The sequence below is a fragment of the Hyla sarda genome, chromosome 9 (assembly GCF_029499605.1).
Source record: "Hyla sarda isolate aHylSar1 chromosome 9, aHylSar1.hap1, whole genome shotgun sequence".
NCBI lineage: Eukaryota > Metazoa > Chordata > Amphibia > Anura > Hylidae > Hyla > Hyla sarda.
In genome coordinates, this window is record NC_079197.1 from 159,025,520 (window position 1) to 159,046,749 (window position 21,230).

Sequence of the window (21,230 nt, forward strand, 5' to 3'; positions counted from 1 at the left end):
AATTGAGAAGCATTTTCTTCAGGAATTTTCACCCATTCATCTACTCTCTCTGCTGATCTCCCACGATCTCCATGCAGCACCAGGCATTTTGAATGGTCGCTGAGTGCCGGCAGCAGTTGTCGTGTTGTCAAGCCAGCACCCATACCGCCGCCCATCCCCCCCCCCCCCCAGTGATGTCACACAATAAGATGTATAGCAGCGGAGTACCCCTTTATGGTTCAAGAAATGCTTATTATCTCTAGGACAGTGTTTTCTAACCAGGGTGCCTCCAGCTGTTGCAAAACTACAACTCCCAGCATGCCCGCACAGTCGAGGCTGTTTTCCACTTATTGTACTTGCCTTTGTCTAACAATCTGTGATGTCCCAGTAAGGGATATGGTCCCGTACAATACTTAGGCCCTGTCAGGTTGAGTCCCTCTGTGTCCTAGGGGCTCTCCTGCAGCGTCTCCCCCATAGTGTTATATGCATTATGTATAAAGGACCTTTGAGGACCTGTGAGTCACATGATAATGTGGTCACATGTTCAATTCACATGTTTGTTACCCATGGAGCACCAGGTAACCAGGTGACCTGCATCTTGACCTATGGGCTCCTTGCTCAGCCCCCCTTTATAAGGAAGGGAGGAGCTGTAATCTGCCTCTTTTGCTCTTTTGCTATTATTCTCTGCTGAGGTCAAGTCCAGTCCAGACGTCTCAGGGTCAGTGTCCAGCACATCTGGGGGCCTCAAGCCTAAATTACAGCCACAACTCAGTAAGTCATCTCTGTCTCCTGTCACTACCCTCAGTCAAGTCAAGTCTATTATAGTCAGCGTGGCTGTCCTAAAGTCTGTCAAAGTCACTGCAAGTCCCAGCAAGCTGCGAGGTCCTCTGTGTTACTGGTCACCTCTCTGGGATCCTGGCCTAGCTGTAAAGACTGTACCATCTGTCTACCTCAGTAAAGGTACCATTAACCCTGACCTGGCCTTGGACTCTTATTTGCCCTGCCTAACTAGGACTAGCGGTGCTACCGTTCGGGTGGTTATCGGGAAAACCACGCCCTGGCATCACGAACATATAGGGGTTAACACCATCTGCCCCTGGGCTACAACATCTGCCACATACACCTCACCTTCACATCTCGTGGCTAACCACATATCTGTATGTGTACATTGCCCTGGAACAAGGGGCGCTATAATAAAAAATTATAATAATGTGAATTCAAATAAAGAGAACAGACATGGTCGCACATCCACAACATGCACAATGATCTAAGGCTTCTCAGCAACATTTATTAAACTAACAAGTCATGAAGTGCAAGCCCACTAGCCACATCACGGCCACCTATAAGTAGGGAGTCCCTAACATCCCTAACATAAAATGGCGCAGCACTGAGCGGTGACCACCAGTGCCTACAGGGGGAACAACCCACTGGCAGAGCAGCCCCAATGCCACTCAAACCAGTCCCTGGGCCGCGCCTCCCAGCAATGGCCGCCGCACTGCACCGCACCAGCGTGAACAGGTGTAAAAGCTCACTTACCATGTTCTCCCAGTCAGAGACTGGGAGGCTGCCAGAAAGAATAGGGCCCTATGTACAGGGCCAGATTAAGGCTGCCTGGAAGATGGAGCACTTCATTATGATGCCCCCCCCCCCCCCCCCCCCCGACAGTTCCCACACATTAGGTGCAGTATAGTTTCCCCACATTAGGTGCAGTATAGTTCCCCCACATTAGGTGCAGTACAGTTCCCCCACATTAGGTTGTCTGTATAGTTCCCCTGCATTAGGTTGTAGTTCCACCACATTAGGTTGGCAGTATACGTCCCCTCACATTAGGTTGGCAGAACAGATCCCCCACATTAGGTGCAGTATAGTTCCCCCACATTAGGTGCAGTATAGTTCCCCCACATTAGGTGCAGTATAGTTCCCCCACATTAGGTGCAGTATAGTTCCCCCCATTAGGTGCAGTATAGTTCCCCACATTAGGTGCAGTATAGTTCCCCCCCATTAGGTGCAGTATAGTTCCTTCACATTAGGTGCAGTATAGTTCCCTCACATTAGGTGCAGTATAGTTCTGCCACATTAGGTTGGCAGAACAGATCCCCCACATTAGGTGCAGTATAGTTCCCCCACATTAGGTGCAGTATAGTTCCCCCACATTAGGTGCAGTATAGTTCCCCCACATTAGGTGCAGTATAGTTCCCCCACATTTGGTGCAGTATAGTTCCCCCCATTAGGTGCAGTAAAGTTCCCCACATTAGGTGCAGTACAGATCCTCCACATTAGGTTGTAGTTCCACCACATTAGGTTGGCAGTATAGTTCCCCCACATTAGGTGCAGTATAGTTCCCCCCATTAGGTGCAGTATAGTTCTGCCACATTAGGTTGGCAGAACAGATCCCCCACATTAGGTGCAGTATAGTTCCCCCACATTAGGTGCAGTATAGTTCCCCCACATTAGGTGCAGTATAGTTCCCCCACATTTGGTGCAGTATAGTTCCCCCCATTAGGTGCAGTAAAGTTCCCCACATTAGGTGCAGTACAGATCCTCCACATTAGGTTGTAGTTCCACCACATTAGGTTGGCAGTATAGTTCCCCCACATTAGGTGCAGTATAGTTCCGGCACATTAGGTTGTAGTTCCACCACATTAGGTTGGCAGTATAGTTCCCCCACATTAGGTGCAGTATAGTTCCCCCACATTAGGTGCAGTATAGTTCCCCCACATTAGGTTGGCTGTATAGTTCCCCCGCATTAGGTTGTAGTTCCACCACATTAGGTTGGCAGTATAAGTCTCCGCACATTAGGTTGGCAGTATACGTCCCCTCACATTAGGTTGGCAGTGCAGTTTCCCCACATTAGGTTGGCAGATCCCCCACATTAGGTGCCGTATAGTTCCCCCACATTAGGTGCAGTATAGTTCCTCCACATTAGGTGCAGTATAGTTCCCCCTCATTAGGTGCAGTATAGTTCCCCCACATTAGGTGCAGTATAGTTGCCCCACATTAGGTGCAGTATAGTTGGCCCACATTAGGTGCAGTATAGCTCCCCAAATTAGGTGCAGTATAGTTGCCCCACAATAGGTGCAGTATAGTTCCCAACATTAGGTGCAGTATAGTTCCCCACATTAGGTGCAGTATAGCTCCCCACATTAGGTGCAGTATAGTTCCCCCACATTAGGTGCAATATAGTTCCTCCACATTAGGTACAGTATAATTCCCCCACATTAGGTGCAGTATAGTCCCCCACAGTAGGTGCAGTATAGTTCCCCACATTAGGTGCAGTACAGTTCCCCTACATTAGGTGCAGTATACAGTTCCCCCACATTAGGTGCAGTATACAGTTCCCCCACATTAGGTGCAGTATGTTCCCCCACAAACATACAGCCTTCAGCCATATACAGTTTATGGCTGGAGGCTGTGTGCCTGTTTACTGTCCCACTTCAGTGTTCCGACCCCTCCACCGGTCCGGGGACCAGAATCACGATCTACTGCTATGGCCTATGGGCCATAGCAGTAGGTCCCGGGACCATGGGAACGGAGGTCGGAACACTGAAGAAGACATACCACTGGTCACTTACCATGCGTGCGCGTCCTCCTCGAGGCTCCGCTCCGCTCTGCTTTTCTCGCATGGGCGCACATAGGGATGTCAGTGACGTCCCTGCATGCGCTAGATTTTTCGGAACACAGGGATGTCCCGAATGTGACGGGGACCCCCTGCGGGCCCGGGGCCTGGAGCAGGCACTCCATGAGCACCAATGATGATCCGGCCCTGCCTATGCAGCTTCCTGCCTAAATTTATATAAGCCTGGACTGAGGGGGAGGGGCAGAGTGCTGACCAAGTTAGAAGAAAAAAAAAGATAATAAATAATAATAATATTTGGAGGTCGCATGCTTTTAGGTTATTCTGCAAAAATATCTTCATCCCAGAAAAGGAGGAAGAATGTATTACCCCGAGGCCAGTGCTCCAATCCCTTTGTATGAGATAAGCGGCCCACTTTTGTCCCCCTGAGACATAGCCTTGATGATTATTTGTGACTGGGGTTTATGGATATGGCGCCTCTTCTGAAGGGGCCTCAGGGGTTAATGTAGTGATTTTGTGAGAGCTATTTCTTCTAGGAAGAGGCGAAAGTATTAATAATCGTTTAGCGGCCGCCGCTGATCTCAGCACATGCGGGAATACAGTAAGAAAACACTTGTTCATTTATCAGATATAAGAAAGGGAACAAGTGCAGCGTTTCCCAACAGTGTTGCAAAACTACAACTCCCAGCATGCCCGGACAGCTGAAGGCTGGGAGTTGTTGGTTTGCCACAGCTGGAGGCACACTGGTTGGGAAACACTGCTTTAAAGACACTGGGGGAGATTTATCAAAACCTGACCAGAGGAAAAGTTTTCAAAAATAAAAGCAGCGATCTGATTGGTTGCTATGGGCAACTCAGCAACTTTTCCTCTGGACGGTTTTGGTAATTCACCTCACTGAAACCTGATGAGCACCAATAGAAGTCAGTGGAACCTGTCAGGAGTCACTGGGATCCTTTCGGAAAAACAAGTCGGTCCCACCGGTTACGGGTCTGTGAATAATTGTTTGCGCTGTATATGATGAGAATTCGGATATTTTGCCATTTTCCAAGCGATCGCACATTACTAAACATAAAGTTGTTTCTTAGGCTTCCAGCTCCGGCGCTTACTGTGGGTTTATTTGCGGACGTCAGCGCGGTGGAGGAATCATTTCATCAACTCAGCTGATTGCTATTTACATGGACAATTTCAGTCACCACAGGCTCTTCAACCACACAAGTCTTCAAGCATGAGGAGAATTCTCCCTCCTCCGACTAAGAATGGTTTACTTTACTGAGAAAGAGATAGATAGATAGATAGATAGATAATGTGGTGTCCCGGTACCGTATTGTATACGTTACCTATATAGAGGTCCCCATAGTCAGAGTCCCTAGGACGTCGGGGTCCTTCTTTTGTAGTTTTCCCCTTATCATCTCTCACTTAGTCGATGACTATATAGCAGTTCTTATTAATATAAGTATAAATATGTATATATTTAGTTATCTACCTGTTCGGAGCGTAGCAGGACCTGCGGGTCACGTGAATAGGTTAGAACTCTATGGTTTTGCTACAGGACCTTTGGAGGTTCCCGTGACGTGTTCACCCACAATGCACTGTAACGGTGAGTGACAGTCATTACGGACCAACCCAAAACGGTCAGCCCCTGCCCATATAAGTGACCCACGCCATCTTGAGGTCTCTCTTCTCTCTTGGGTTGCTGAATCTGGATGAGGTAGGACCTCCGCAGCTTACAAGACGATTTACTAGGCCAAAGCCTTGCGGCCTCGGCCTCTAACATAGCTGTTAGACTAACCAATTCCCTGCTATTCATCTCAGGATCACTGGACCTAAATACTCCCCTAAATCCAGCGGATCTCTGCTATACAATCCTTCAGAAGCTAAATTGGGCTTATCTGATCCCAACCGACTGTCAATCGCTGTTCAAGCTTTATGTAAGAGACTCTGTTATCTGGACTGTTACTGTTACTTCATGCACAGAAATTCATCAGTAAAAGTTCCTGCAAGTTTTCAGTTAACAGCGGTTGTGGACAATCCTTTATTTCTGCATCACCTATTGCTCTTGGGAAGGGTGGCAATAGGCCTATCAAGAAACACAGCATTTAACCCTCACCCTGGTGTCACGAGTGACAAGGGTTAACAGCGCCCTTAACTATCCTGAACAGCAACACCCTAAATACCCTACACCCCCACAAGACAGTATCCTCTCATCCGCCACCACAGATAGATAGATAGATAGATAGATAGGGAGATAGATAGATAGATAGATATGAGATAGATAAATAGATAGATAGATAGATAGATAGATAGATAGATAATGAGATATTCCCAAAATACCAACAGAGCAGCACATCCAAAGGGGTAGATAAATAAGAGCGGTGCCAGCAGCGATATAGCCCGGTCCAGGCAGTCACACATCCAGGGTAGTAATCTGCAGCACTCCAAGGGTAGGTGCAAAAATAAAGTGCTTTATTCCATACTAATACAGAGCAACGTTTCAGCTGCCATGCAGCCTTTCTCAAGCCTGGCTTGAGAAAGGCTGCATGGCAGCTGAAACGTTGCTCTGTATTAGTATGGAATAAAGCACTTTATTTTTGCACCTACCCTTGGAGTGCTGCAGATTACTACCCTGGATAGATAATGAGATAGATAGATAGATAGATAGATAGATAGATAGATAGATAGATAGATAGATAGATAGATAGATAGATAATGAGATAGATATGAGATAGATAGATATGAGATAGATATGAGATAGATAGATATGAGATAGATAGATATGAGATAGATAGATAGATAGATAGATATGAGATAGATAGATATGAGATAGATAGATATGAGATAGATAGATAGATAGATATGAGATAGATAGATATGAGATAGATAGATATGAGATAGATAGATATGAGATAGATAGATAGATATGAGATAGATAGATATGAGATAGATAGATAGATATGACAGAGATAAATAGATCGATATTAGATACATAGATCGATATTAGATAGATAGATCATGAATAAATATTAGATAGATAATTAGATCGATATTAGATAGATCAATATTAGATAGAAAGATCGATAGATAGATCATAAATGAATATTAGATAGATGATAGGTAGATAATCTTGCAAAGAAAGCAGCGCTCCGAAATCAATGTATGGGTGTACACTGCAGCGCGTCCAGGTTAAGGATCTAATAAAAATACACACACAGAAGAAGCAATGGCCCTCAGATAACATGAAAAAAGGGTCTTTATTCACCCAAACGTGATGCAACGTTTCGATGGTCACACCATCATTTTCAAGCCGGCTTAAAGATGATGTTGTGAGACCACAAAACATTGTATCACATTTCACTGAATAAAGACCCTTTTTTCATGTTATTGGAGTGCCATTGCTTCTTCTGTGTGTGTAGATAGATGATGATAGATAGATAGATAGATAGATAGATAGATAGATAGATAAAAGGAGTGAACGGTTTTGCAGTGTGCTGTATAGGCTTCTTAGTGGCAGAATGAATAATGTATATATGAGACATATAATATGGACAGGTTTGCACATCTGTCACATCTGGATTGGCACGACCCCCACATCTCTGACAGGAATTTCCCGGCACTACGTTTCATTTCTAGGTTTGTATCATTTTGATTTTCCTGACTAGAGTGTTGGTGACATTTCGAAAGCCTTTCTGGTATTGGGTGAGGAGAGGAGGGGGCGCTGCCGCTGCCAGTCACTGCGCCGCTGAAATGTCAGCCTGTAAGTTAGTTAATGGCTGCGCTCACACTGATCTTCGGAGACATCTGTCTCTCCACTTACAGACACTTTGTAAGAATGGGAAAAGAGTTGGGTGAGATCTGATGGGTTTGCAGGGGTAGCCCTTCTGGTGTGTCTGTGTCCCACAGTAAAAAAATGTCTCCCTAGATGAAGTGACCTTTTCCCATAATCAATAAAAAGAAAATCACCAAAGGGCCCTGCCTGGGACAACTTGTCCGCCTGTCATTCATGGACGAGCCCGCAGCTACTGTCACTGCTCTCAATCCCCACCAGCTGGACAAGCGTTCTGTAATGTCTCCGGCCTCCTTCTCCCTCCCCTACTCAGCTTATGGAAATGCCAACCTTCCAATCTGTCTTGTCCCAGTCCCCTCTGCCCCTCATACTAAACACCTCCTCCCTCACACCAGCTACTGCAATCACCTCAACCAGACCATCGCCTTCTCCGTTACCATGTTCTTCATTTACCTCCACTTTACCTCATCCACTTTTTCACATTCACCTCTGACCCTGATTCCCGTTCTCTCGTCCCAATAACCTCACCAACCATCTTTCTCCCACACCTATCCTTGTTCCTTTATCACCCCATCTCGTCTTTTTATCTGATGCTGGCCATGCTGGCTGAAATGGCCAATTCTGGAAAAATTTCAGCCAACAATGATTTAAAAACATTGCATGAACAACTGTTGACTGAAATAAATGTCACCAGGCAGGTTGGGTGTTTTTCGTTTTTTCGGCAATGGTACACTGAAAACACAATTGTACTGTGGTGACATGGGGGTGCAAGATATACTTGTCAAATCGTGATGTCAGGGCACTGTTAACCTGTACAGTCCGAGGTGAAGACAGCTTCCCTGGGCCAGGCGCGGGGCAATAAACACACCAATGCCAGGTTATGGATAACTGCCTTTTTACTGAGGCAGGAGCAGATGGTACAATACTCGCAGTACAGAGCAGAGTAGAAGGGATGCTGTGCAACCCATATGAGCCCTGTGGCCTTGCTGGGACTCATGGTGATTTGCATCAACTTGAATTGACTTGCTATTAGATATAAAGATAAAAAGAGAAAAGAAGGAACACAATAGCGCCCCTGGTGAAGTACGTTAGGCACAGGTAGGGAGATGCTGGTAATAACACTCACCCTGTAGTGTTGCGCTCAGAGCACAACATCTGATATCGCATATATCATAAAATGGGATCCTGCAGTATGATTCCCCCGATCCCAGGCAGCGTCTGGTCCGGTAATGGTATAGGCAGCAGAAGAAACAAAAACGGAACTTATTCCAAGCGCCAGATCCCTTTAGATAGTCAGTCTAACAAAGTAGACCAATTTCCATAAAAGATAACATTTATTCCAAGCATAGGTCAACGCGTTTCAGACCCGAAACGGGCCCTTCATCAGGACAGAATGCTTTGCAATAAACTCCTCTTTCTCTTTGTCTGTCCAGCTTATGTAGTTTACCATCTACCCGGAAGACATTTTCACAACCTCCAAGCCGACATGATTCCAGTCGCATACACGTACAGTAGTGCTCACTAGAACCACGTGTCATGTGGGCGGGACGTCCTATTCACTTCCGGTTTGACTATAGACAAACACATTAGGGCGCCTGCTATACCGCCTGTCATATCCTTCAGGGACCAGGAAATACACAGAGTGCCGAGACCTGGGAAGGGCCGGAACAGGAGCGGCAGCGGATCAGTAAGGTAATTAGAACTTCCTTCTTATTTGATACCATTTACAGCTATTTTTAAAACATTGGCTGGGACATCGGACTGACACATCTGAGTTGTCAGAGGGGAGTGCTTCCATGTCCATGTTAGGCTATGCTCATATCTGTGTTGGAGTTCCAATGTTTTTGCCCGTTAAAGGAGATGTCCGGTGCAGACTTTTTCTATTTCATCCTGCCAGGGCTGCAAAAAAAGACAAAACAAACTTTAACTTACCTTCCTACTACGGTCCCCCGGACCTTCCTACTTCCCTTAGCCCGGTACGTCACACGGCGCTTCAGCCTATCACGGGACATCGCTGCGGTCCGTGATAGACTGAAGCGCCATGTGACGTACCGGGCTAAGGGAAGTAGGAAGTAAACAGCCCGGCCGACCGATCAGCTGTTGCGGAGCTCAGGGGGACCGTAGGAAGGTAAATTAAAGTTTGTTTTGTCTTTTTTTGCAGCCCGGGGAGGATGGAATAGAAAAAGTCTTCACCGGACATCTCCTTTAAGATCCTGCTGCATAAACACCAGACTGAAACCAGACAGATCCCAATAAAGTCAGTGGGATCTATTGATGCCCATTGTGCAATGGACTGTACAGCCCTGTTTTCTGGTCTCCCATGCAGAACAAGGCCTTACAAGGTGTTCAATACCAGAATTAGATTTGGGATTTATTCCTATGCCAGTGTTTCCCAACCAGGGGGCCTCCAGCTGTAGCAAGACTACAACTCCCAGCATGCCCGGACAGCCTTTGGCTGTCCGGGCATGCTGGGAGTTGTAGTTTTGCTACATCTGGAGGTACCCTGGTTAGCAAACACTGCCTCATAAAATCTGCAGCATTGTCACAAGAAGTAAACCCCCCCCCCACACACACACACACACACACACTTCATGTCCAATGTGTCTATTTTAGGGACAACATCAACAACTTGTTCCCAGACTGATGCGTGATCTTCCCGAATCTCTGGCGAGGCGCAGATTATGGTCTTCACACCCCGACGTCCCCTCTCTGGGGCTCTGCGTTTTTGGTATATGACAGGGTGTTACAGGCTTGTCAGCTACTGCTGGGAAGTGACAGACTGGACTCTATTCTGCTGGAGGGTCCGACGGCTGCAGTCATCACACACATTTCTGGTTTTCCAGTTAAGTTGTTGTATAACAAAAAAAAAAACAATTTTCTGATATACTTTTTAGTTCCTCACCATTTCTTAACCACTTAACGACCAAGGATGTAAATTCACATCCTGTTGATGCGGTACTTAGCACACCAGGACGTATATTTAAATCCTGTACTCGGATCATGCGCGGCTGGTCCAGGCTGCTAATCGTAGCCAGGGACCCGCCGGTAATGGCCAACATCCGCGATCGCACGGATGTCCGCCATTAACCCCTCAGATGCCATGATCAATACAGATCACGGCATCTGCGGGAGTGCGGTCAGAAATATGGATGATCGGATCGCCCGCAGCGCTGCCGCGCGATCCAACCATCCGGAACGGCGCACTGAGCTCCCCTCACCTGCCTCCGCCGCCTTCCTCGGGTCTTCTGCTCTGGTCTGAAATCGAGCAGACCAGAGCAGAAGATGACCGATAATACTGATCAGTGCTATGCCCTATGCATAGCACTCAACAGTATTAGCAATCAAAGGATTGCTATAAATAGTCCCCTATGGGGACTATTAACCCATTAACGACGAAGGACGTATATATACGTCCTCCGCCAGCTCCCGCGATATGCCGCGGGGTCACGCGGTGTCCCCGCGGCATATCGGGTCGGTCCCGGCGTCTATCAATGGCCGGGACCCGCGGCTAATACAGGACATCACCGATCGTGGTGATGCCCTGTATTAACCCTTCAGACTTCAAAGCTGACCGCCGCGTCTGAAGTGAAAGTGACCCGGCTGCTCAGTCGGGCTGTTCGGGACCGCTGCGGTGAAATCGCGGCGTCCCGAACAGCTCACAGGACACCGGGAGGGCCCTTACCTGCCTCCTCGGTGTCCGATTGACGAATGACTGCTCCGTGCCTGAGATCTAGGCAGGAGCAGTCAAGCGCCAATAACACTGATCACAGGCTTGTTAATACACGCCAGTGATCAGCATGAGAGATCAGTGTGTGCAGTGTTATAGGTCCCTATAACTGGAAGGATTAACTTTTAAAAAAGTAAAAAAAAAGTGTTAATAAAGGTCATTTAACCCCTTCCCTAATAAAAGTTTGAATCACCCCCCTTTTCCCATAAAAAAAATAACAGTGTAAATAAAAATAAAAATAAACATATGTGGTATCGCCGGGTGCGTATGTACAAACTATAAAAATATATCGTTATTTTACAATTTATAAAAGTTATATATACACAAATGTGGTATCAATAAAAAGTACAGATCATGGAGCAAAAAATGAGCCCTCATACTGCCTCATATACAGAAAAATGAAAAAGTAATAGGTCGTCAAAATAGAAGGATTTTAAACGTACTAATTTGGTTAAAAAGTTAGCGATTTTTTTGAAGCGCAACAATAATAGAAAAGTGTGTTATCAATTATCATGGTTATCATTTTAATCGTAATGACCCTCAGAATAAAGAACACACGTCATTTTACCGTGAATTGTATGGTGTGAAAATGAAACCTTCCAAAATTAGCAAAATTGCGGTTTTCTTTTTAATTTCCCCACACAAATAGTATTTTTTGGTTGCGCCATACATTTTATGGTAAAATGAGTGATAGCATTACAACGGACAACTGGTCGCACAAAAAAAAAACCTCATACTCGTCTGTGGATGAAAATATAAAAGAGTTACGATTTTTAGAAGACGAAGTGGAGAAAAAAAATGCAAAAATAAAATTGGCCTGGTACTTAAGGTCAAAATGGGCTTGGTCCTTAAAGGGTTCCAGTACTTATCAGCTGCTGTATACTCCAGAGGAAGTTCTTTTCTTTTTGAATTTCTTTTCTGTCTGACCACAGTGCTCTCTGCTGACACCTCTGTCCATGACAGAAATTGTCCAGAGCAGGAGAGGTTTGCTACGGAGATTTGCTTCCAGTCTGAACAGTTCCGGACATGGACAGAGGTGTCAGCAGAGAGCACTGTGGTCAGACTGGAAAGAACTAAACAACTTCCTGTGGAGCATACAACAGCTGAAAAAGTACTGGAAGGATTAATATTTTTTAATAGAAGTAATTTACAAATCTGTTTAACTTTCTGGGACTAGTTGATTTAAAAAAAAAAAAAAACTTTAAAGCTCAGTAAGGCTAGGTTCATGTGGCCATTATCTCCTGTCCTGCTATTCTCTACCCTTTGCTGCTAAACGGACCATACTAACAAATGGATGCAAAAGGATGCAAACTGATGCAAAGGGCATCCTTTTGCATCAGTTTTTAATCCTTTTGTGCCCATTTTTACATTTGTCTGGCTACTTCCTGGTTTCTCACACCTCTTCTGAGCATGCTCAGAATAACAGATCAAAAACGGATTTAAAAAAATGGATGCAAACAGATGATATTAAAGGCTCATCCGTTTCCCATTGACTTCAATGCTAGATAGATAGATAGATAGATAAAAGATAGATAGATATGAGATAGATGTCACGATGCCGGCTGGCAGGTAGTGGACCCTCTGTGCCAGAGAGGGATTGGCGTGGACCGTGCTAGTGGACCGGTTCTAAGCCACTACTGGTTTTCACCAGAGCCCGCCGCAAAGCGGGATGGTCTTGCTGCGGCGGTAGTGACCAGGTCGTATCCACTAGCAACGGCTCACCTCTCTGGCTGCTGAAGATAGGCGCGGTACAAGGGAGTAGGCAGAAGCAAGGTCGGACGTAGCAGAAGGTCGGGGCAGGCAGCAAGGATCGTAGTCAGGGGCAACGGCAGAAGGTCTGGAAACACAGGCAAGGAACACACAAGGAACGCTTTCACTGGCACTAAGGCAACAAGATCCGGCAAGGGAGTGCAAGGGAAGTGAGGTAATATAGGGAAGTGCACAGGTGAAAACCCTAATTGGAACCACTGCGCCAATCAGCGGCGCAGTGGCCCTTTAAATCGCAGAGACCCGGCGCGCGCGCGCCCTAGGGAGCGGGGCCGCGCGCGCCGGGACAGAACAGACGGGGAGCGAGTCAGGTAGGGGAGCCGGGGTGCGCATCGCGAGCGGGCGCTACCCGCATCGCGAATCGCATCCCGGCTGGCAGCAGGATCGCAGCGCCCCGGGTCAGAGGACGTGACCGGAGCGCTGCAGCGGAGGGAGTGAAGCGAGCGCTCCGGGGAGGAGCGGGGACCCGGAGCGCTCGGCGTAACAGTACCCCCCCCCTTGGGTCTCCCCCTCTTCTTGGAGCCTGAGAACCTGAGGAGCAGACTTTTGTCAAGGATGTTGTCCTCAGGTTCCCAGGATCTCTCTTCAGGACCACAACCCTCCCAGTCTACTAAAAAAAAATTTTTCCCTCTGACCTTTTTGGCAGCCAAAATTTCCTTGACCGAGAAGACGTCCGAGGAGCCGGAAACAGGAGTGGGAGGAACAGATTTGGGAGAAAAACGGTTGAGGATGAGTGGTTTGAGAAGAGAGACGTGAAAGGCATTAGGGATACGAAGAGAAGGAGGAAGAAGAAGTTTATAAGAGACAGGATTAATTTGACACAAAATTTTGAAAGGACCAAGATAGCGTGGTCCCAACTTGTAGCTAGGGACACGGAAGCGGACATATTTAGCGGAGAGCCATACCTTGTCTCCAGGGGAAAAAACGGGGGGAGCTCTTCTTTTCTTATCCGCGAACCTCTTCATGCGTGAAGAAGCCTGTAAGAGAGAATTTTGGGTCTCTCTCCATATAATGGAAAGGTCACGAGAAATTTCATCCACAGCGGGCAGACCAGAGGGCAAGGGGGTAGGGAGGGGGGGAAGAGGGTGACGGCCGTACACCACGAAAAATGGGGATTTGGAGGAAGATTCAGAGACCCTGAAGTTATACGAAAATTCGGCCCATGGAAGGAGATCTGCCCAGTCATCCTGGCGGGAGGAAACAAAATGTCGCAAATAATCACCCAGGATCTGGTTAATTCTTTCTACTTGTCCATTGGACTGGGGATGATATGCAGAGGAAAAATTTAATTTAATCTTGAGTTGTTTACAGAGAGCCCTCCAGAATTTAGACACGAATTGGACCCCTCTATCCGAGACAATCTGCGTAGGCAACCCGTGAAGACGAAAAATGTGTACAAAAAATTGTTTAGCCAACTGAGGCGCAGAAGGAAGACCAGGAAGAGGGATGAAATGTGCCATTTTGGAGAATCGATCAACGACCACCCAAATAACGGTGTTGCCACGGGAAGGGGGTAAATCAGTAATAAAATCCATACCAATCAGAGACCAAGGCTGTTCGGGGACAGGCAGAGGATGAAGAAAACCAGCGGGCTTCTGGCGAGGAGTCTTATCCCGGGCACAGATAGTGCAGGCTCGCACAAAGTCCCCAACATCCGTCTCCAGAGTCGGCCACCAATAGAAGCGGGAGATGAGTTGCACAGATTTCTTGATGCCCGCATGACCTGCGAGATGGGAGGAGTGACCCCATTTGAGGATTCCGAGGCGTTGGCGTGGAGAAACAAAGGTCTTTCCTGGAGGAGTCTGCCTGATGGAGGCAGGAGAAGTGGAGATCAGGCAGTCAGGTGGAATGATGTGTTGCGGAGGGAGATCAACTTCTGAGGCATCCGAGGAACGAGAGAGAGCATCGGCCCTAATGTTCTTATCGGCAGGACGAAAGTGAATCTCAAAATTAAATCGGGCAAAGAACAGAGACCACCGGGCCTGGCGAGGATTCAGCCGTTGGGCCGACTGGAGGTAGGAGAGGTTCTTGTGGTCGGTGTAGATAATAACAGGAAATCTTGATCCCTCCAGCAGATGCCTCCATTCCTCAAGTGCTAATTTAATGGCTAGAAGCTCTCGATCCCCGATGGAGTAGTTCCTCTCCGCTGGAGAGAAGGTCCTAGAGAAAAAACCACAAGTGACAGCATGCCCGGAAGGATTTTTTTGTAGAAGAACAGCTCCAGCTCCTACTGAGGAGGCATCAACCTCCAATAGGAAGGGTTTGGAAGGGTCAGGTCTGGAGAGCACGGGAGCCGAAGAAAAGGCAGACTTGAGTCGTTTAAAGGAGTCTTCTGCTTGAGGAGGCCAGGACTTGGGATCAGCATTTTTCTTGGTTAAAGCCACGATAGGAGCCACAATGGTAGAAAAATGTGGAATAAATTGCCTGTAATAATTGGCGAACCCCAAAAAGCGTTGGATAGCACGGAGTCCGGAGGGGCGTGGCCAATTCAAGACGGCAGAGAGTTTGTCTGGATCCATCTGTAGTCCCTGGCCAGAGACCAAATATCCTAGAAAAGGAAGAGATTGGCATTCAAACAGACATTTCTCAATTTTGGCATAGAGTTGGTTGTCACGAAGTCTCTGAAGAACCATACGGACATGCTGGCGGTGTTCTTCTAGATTGGCAGAAAAAATTAGGATATCGTCCAGATATACCACAACACAGGAGTATAACAGATCACGAAAAATTTCATTGACAAAGTCTTGGAAGACGGCAGGGGCATTGCACAGTCCAAAGGGCATGACCAGATACTCAAAGTGTCCATCTCTGGTGTTAAATGCCGTTTTCCACTCGTCCCCCTCTCTGATGCGGATGAGGTTATAGGCGCCTCTTAAGTCCAATTTAGTGAAGATGTGGGCACCTTGGAGGCGATCAAAGAGTTCAGAGATGAGGGGTAAGGGGTAGCGGTTCTTAACCGTGATTTTATTAAGACCGCGGTAGTCAATGCAAGGACGTAGGGAGCCATCTTTTTTGGACACAAAGAAAAATCCGGCTCCGGCAGGAGAGGAGGATTTACGGATAAAGCCCTTTTTTAGATTCTCCTGGACGTATTCGGACATGGCAAGAGTCTCTGGGGCAGAGAGAGGATAAATTCTGCCCCGGGGTGGAGTAGTACCCGGGAGGAGGTCGATAGGGCAATCATAAGGCCTGTGAGGAGGTAGAGTCTCAGCTTGTTTTTTGCAGAAAACATCCGCGAAGTCCATATAGGCCTTAGGGAGACCGGTTACTGGAGGAACCACAGAGTTACGGCAAGGGTTACTGGGAACCGGTTTTAGACAGTTCTTGGAACAAGAGGACCCCCAACTCTTGATCTCCCCAGTGGACCAATCCAGGGTTGGGGAATGAAGTTGAAGCCAGGGAAGTCCAAGGAGAATCTCCGAGGTGCAATTGGGGAGGACCAAAAGTTCAATCCTCTCATGATGAGATCCGATGCTCATAAGAAGGGGCTCCGTGCGGAAACGTATGGTACAGTCCAATCTTTCATTATTTACACAATTGATGTAGAGGGGTCTGGCGAGACTGGTCACTGGGATGTTGAACCTGTTGACGAGAGAGGCCAAAATAAAATTTCCTGCAGATCCAGAGTCCAAGAAGGCCACTGTAGAGAAGGAGAAGGCAGAGGCAGACATCCGCACAGGCACAGTAAGACGTGGAGAAGCAGAGTAGACATCAAGGACTGTCTCACCTTTGTGCGGAGTCAGCGTACGTCTTTCCAGGCGGGGAGGACGGATAGGACAATCCCTCAGGAAGTGTTCGGTACTAGCACAGTACAGGCAGAGGTTCTCCATACGGCGTCGTGTCCTCTCTTGAGGTGTCAGGCGAGACCGGTCGACCTGCATAGCCTCCACGGCGGGAGGCACAGGAACAGATTGCAGGGGACCAGAGGAGAGAGGAGCCGAGGAGACGAAACGCCTCGTGCGAACAGAGTCCATATCTTGGCGGAGTTCCTGACGCCTTTCAGAAAAACGCATGTCAATGCGAGTGGCTAGGTGAATAAGTTCATGTAGATTAGCAGGAATTTCTCGTGCGGCCAGAACATCTTTAATGTTGCTGGATAGGCCTTTTTTGAAGGTCGCGCAGAGGGCCTCATTATTCCAGGACAATTCTGAAGCAAGTGTACGGAATTGTACGGCATACTCGCCAACGGAAGAATTACCCTGGACCAGGTTCAACAGGGCAGTCTCAGCAGAAGAGGCTCGGGCAGGTTCCTCAAAGACACTTCGGATTTCCGAGAAGAAGGAGTGTACAGAGGCAGTGACGGGGTCATTGCGGTCCCAGAGCGGTGTGGCCCATGACAGGGCTTTTCCGGACAGAAGACTGACTACGAAAGCCACCTTAGACCTTTCAGTGGGAAACAGGTCCGACATCATCTCCAGATGCAGGGAACATTGGGAAAGAAAGCCACGGCAAAACTTAGAGTCCCCATCAAATTTATCCGGCAAGGATAAGCGTATCCCAGGAGCGGCCACTCGCTGCGGAGGAGGTGCAGGAGCTGGCGGAGGAGATGACTGCTGAAGCTGTGGTAGCAACTGTTGTAGCATAACGGTCAGTTGAGACAGCTGTTGGCCTTGTTGCGCTATCTGTTGTGACTGCTGGGCGACCACCGTGGTGAGGTCAGCGACAACTGGCAGAGGAACTTCAGCGGGATCCATGGCCGGATCTACTGTCACGATGCCGGCTGGCAGGTAGTGGACCCTCTGTGCCAGAGAGGGATTGGCGTGGACCGTGCTAGTGGACCGGTTCTAAGCCACTACTGGTTTTCACCAGAGCCCGCCGCAAAGCGGGATGGTCTTGCTGCGGCGGTAGTGACCAGGTCGTATCCACTAGCAACGGCTCACCTCTCTGGCTGCTGAAGATAGGCGCGGTACAAGGGAGTAGGCAGAAGCAAGGTCGGACGTAGCAGAAGGTCGGGGCAGGCAGCAAGGATCGTAGTCAGGGGCAACGGCAGAAGGTCTGGAAACACAGGCAAGGAACACACAAGGAACGCTTTCACTGGCACTAAGGCAACAAGATCCGGCAAGGGAGTGCAAGGGAAGTGAGGTAATATAGGGAAGTGCACAGGTGAAAACCCTAATTGGAACCACTGCGCCAATCAGCGGCGCAGTGGCCCTTTAAATCGCAGAGACCCGGCGCGCGCGCGCCCTAGGGAGCGGGGCCGCGCGCGCCGGGACAGAACAGACGGGGAGCGAGTCAGGTAGGGGAGCCGGGGTGCGCATCGCGAGCGGGCGCTACCCGCATCGCGAATCGCATCCCGGCTGGCAGCAGGATCGCAGCGCCCCGGGTCAGAGGACGTGACCGGAGCGCTGCAGCGGAGGGAGTGAAGCGAGCGCTCCGGGGAGGAGCGGGGACCCGGAGCGCTCGGCGTAACAATAGATAGATAGATAGATAGATATGAAATAGATACATAGATAGATAAATATAAGATAGATAGATATGTGGTGTCCTGGTACCGCATCCTATGCGGTCCCTTTATGTGTATGGGTCCCCATAGCCAGAGTCCCTAGGACGTAGGGGTCCATGTTGTATAGTCTACCCCTTCTCACCTCTATTTCATCTAGTAAGCCAGTAACTTATGCAAGGTTTATGTAAATATAGTTATATAAATGTAAATAAATAGTTAATTACCTGCGCATAGCGTACCAGGACCTGCGGGTCACGTGACTAGGTAAACTCTATGGTATTTCTTCTTGAGGACCTGTGGAGGTCCCTGTGACGTATGCAATCCCATCATTCTGTGTACGAGTGAATGACAGGTATTCGGACCAATCAGATTCACCCCACCCCTGCCCATATAAGGGAGTGGCGGCCATTATTCTCGCTCTTGTTCCTGCGCAGCCAAGTAGTAAGGATCTCTCTTGTTCCTGGGCTGTCAACCGAGAAGGATCCGCGCAGCTATCCTTGCAGTGAGTTAGGCCTGAGCCTTGCGGCAACGGCTGATCAATGCTAAATCAAGAGTGTATCAATCCCCAGACACTCTGCAGCATCACCGGACCTAATCTAACCCCTCAATCCGGACGGATCTGCAATATCTACCCTAAATTCAGAGACTTTCTAAATACCTCAAGGTCCGCAACAACTGTCAGTCACTGAGCAATATAAGGACTGTTATATTAGACTGTTACTGTGCCTTGGATGTACTGTAAGCACTTAAGTAAAGTTGTTCAAGTTCAAGTTCAATCTCCTTGTGGACCTTCAGTCATTTCATGCACCTATCATTACTGGGAAGGGCGGCGATAGGCCGGAGAATTATCTCAGCATACTAGCCCTCAGCCTGGCGTCACGAACTATAGGGTTAACATTAACCCCTCATATACCGAAACAACATTCCCACTACTATACACCCCCCAAGGGCTACCACAGATAGATAGATAGACATGAGATAGATATTAGATAGATAGATATGAAATAGATAGAAAAAGATAGATAGATAGATAGATAGATAGGAGATAGATAGGAGATAGATAGATATGAGATAGATAGGTATGAGATAGATAGATAGATAGATAGATAGATAGGTATGAGATAGATAGATAGATAGATAGATATGAGATAGATAGATAGATAGATAGATATGAGATAGATGCATACATAGATAGATATGAGATAGATAGATAGATAGATAGATAGATATGAGCTAGATAGATATGAGATAGATAGATAGATAGATAGATATGAGATAGATAGATATGAGATAGATAGATAGATATGAGATAGATACATACATACATAGATAGATATGAGATAGATAGATAGATAGATATGAGCTAGATAGATATGAGATAGATAGATAGATAGATAGATAGATATGAGATAGATAGATTTGAGATAGATAGATAGATATGAGATAGATACATACATAGATAGATATGAGATAGATAGATAGATAGATAGATAGATAGATATGAGATAGATAGATAGATAGATAGATAGATATCTTTGCCCATTTTGTGTCTGCAGCTCCTATGCAGACCTATGTGTCTTCATGGTTACAGACTGCAATCATAGTTGCTACAGTTACTGGACCGGGTGCTCAGCCGCTTCCTGCACTTTAGATTGGGAAGTGCCCTGATTGCCCTGCAATTGCCCACGCAATGCATGTAGGGGAACAGGGACTCCTGTCGAAAGCAGGAGTCCCTGCTCCTGTACATACTTTGCCTGGGCAATCACAGGGCAATAAGGGCACTTCCCAATCTGCATCAGAATTTCAGTGCAAAACGCATCTTGTGAGATTTGCTTATCCCTACTGTTGACATCAAATGGAAACAGATTTTTAATCAAAACAATTTCCATAGTTGATTTTTTATTTTTATATTTATATATATGCAAATCAGCTCATCACACCACCTTCTCAGGTAGCATGCCCTAAGATCAGCTCTGGCTCCAGTTACGAAGTCTCACAAACTGATTGGGATTTTTGCCAAGCCAAAATTCTCCCCAGAAGGGAAGATGACCCATCTGCAGACAGCCGTTTCGGGGTCTCGTCAGTACAGAGCAGGGTGATCTGTCTTGGCTTTGGTGAGAGGCCTGTGACTAGCTAAAAGGGGTAAGTATTCTCCTTAGGGAGGATATATATAGATAGATATTTTTTTTTTTTTACAAAATAAATGCACCGGAACAACAAAAAATATAACCTGCAAGGGGATCTCCTGAATTCCTCACTGTCATGACTGTGTCAGACTTTTCTATATGGAAGAAGAGGAAGATAAAAAGAATATAAAATGACACTCACCTTCAAAAAAAACAAAAAAACCTTTAGATGGAATACATAAAGGGGGTGTCCAGGAGAGGAACGACGCTGTGAATATGTACAGTAATGAGAAGAATGTGTTACAACAATTTACATTCCGGTGGAGGACACGGTCTTGAAAAAAACTGACACATTTCTCTCAATGTAAATTGCTTTTCCAATTAATGTGGAAAAAAAAAACAAGAAAGTTAATAAAAAAAATAAAAAAGCTGTCCAGACTGTTTCTCATTCTTCAGGAATGGTGAAGGAGAGCGGTTATTAACATATAATCAAACAACAGATTCTAGGGAAGAGCCTTATTTTGCAACAAGCAAATGCAAAATAAAAAATAAAAAATCAGGCTGCAGTGCCATCTAGTGGTGAAAGAGAATATCTTCACATTTGTGCTTTTCTGCTTTCTATAGGATCAATGGCAGAGATTTATCAAAACCTGTCGAAAGAAAGAGTGGTGCAGTGGCCCATGGCAACCAATCAGATTGCGTGTTTCATTTTTGACAGGTCTCTTTAAAAATTAAAGAAGCAATCTGATTGGTTGCTATAGGCAACTGCACCACTCTTCCTTTAAACGGGTTTTGATAAATCTCCATACCTCCCAACTATTGCTGAGAGCAAA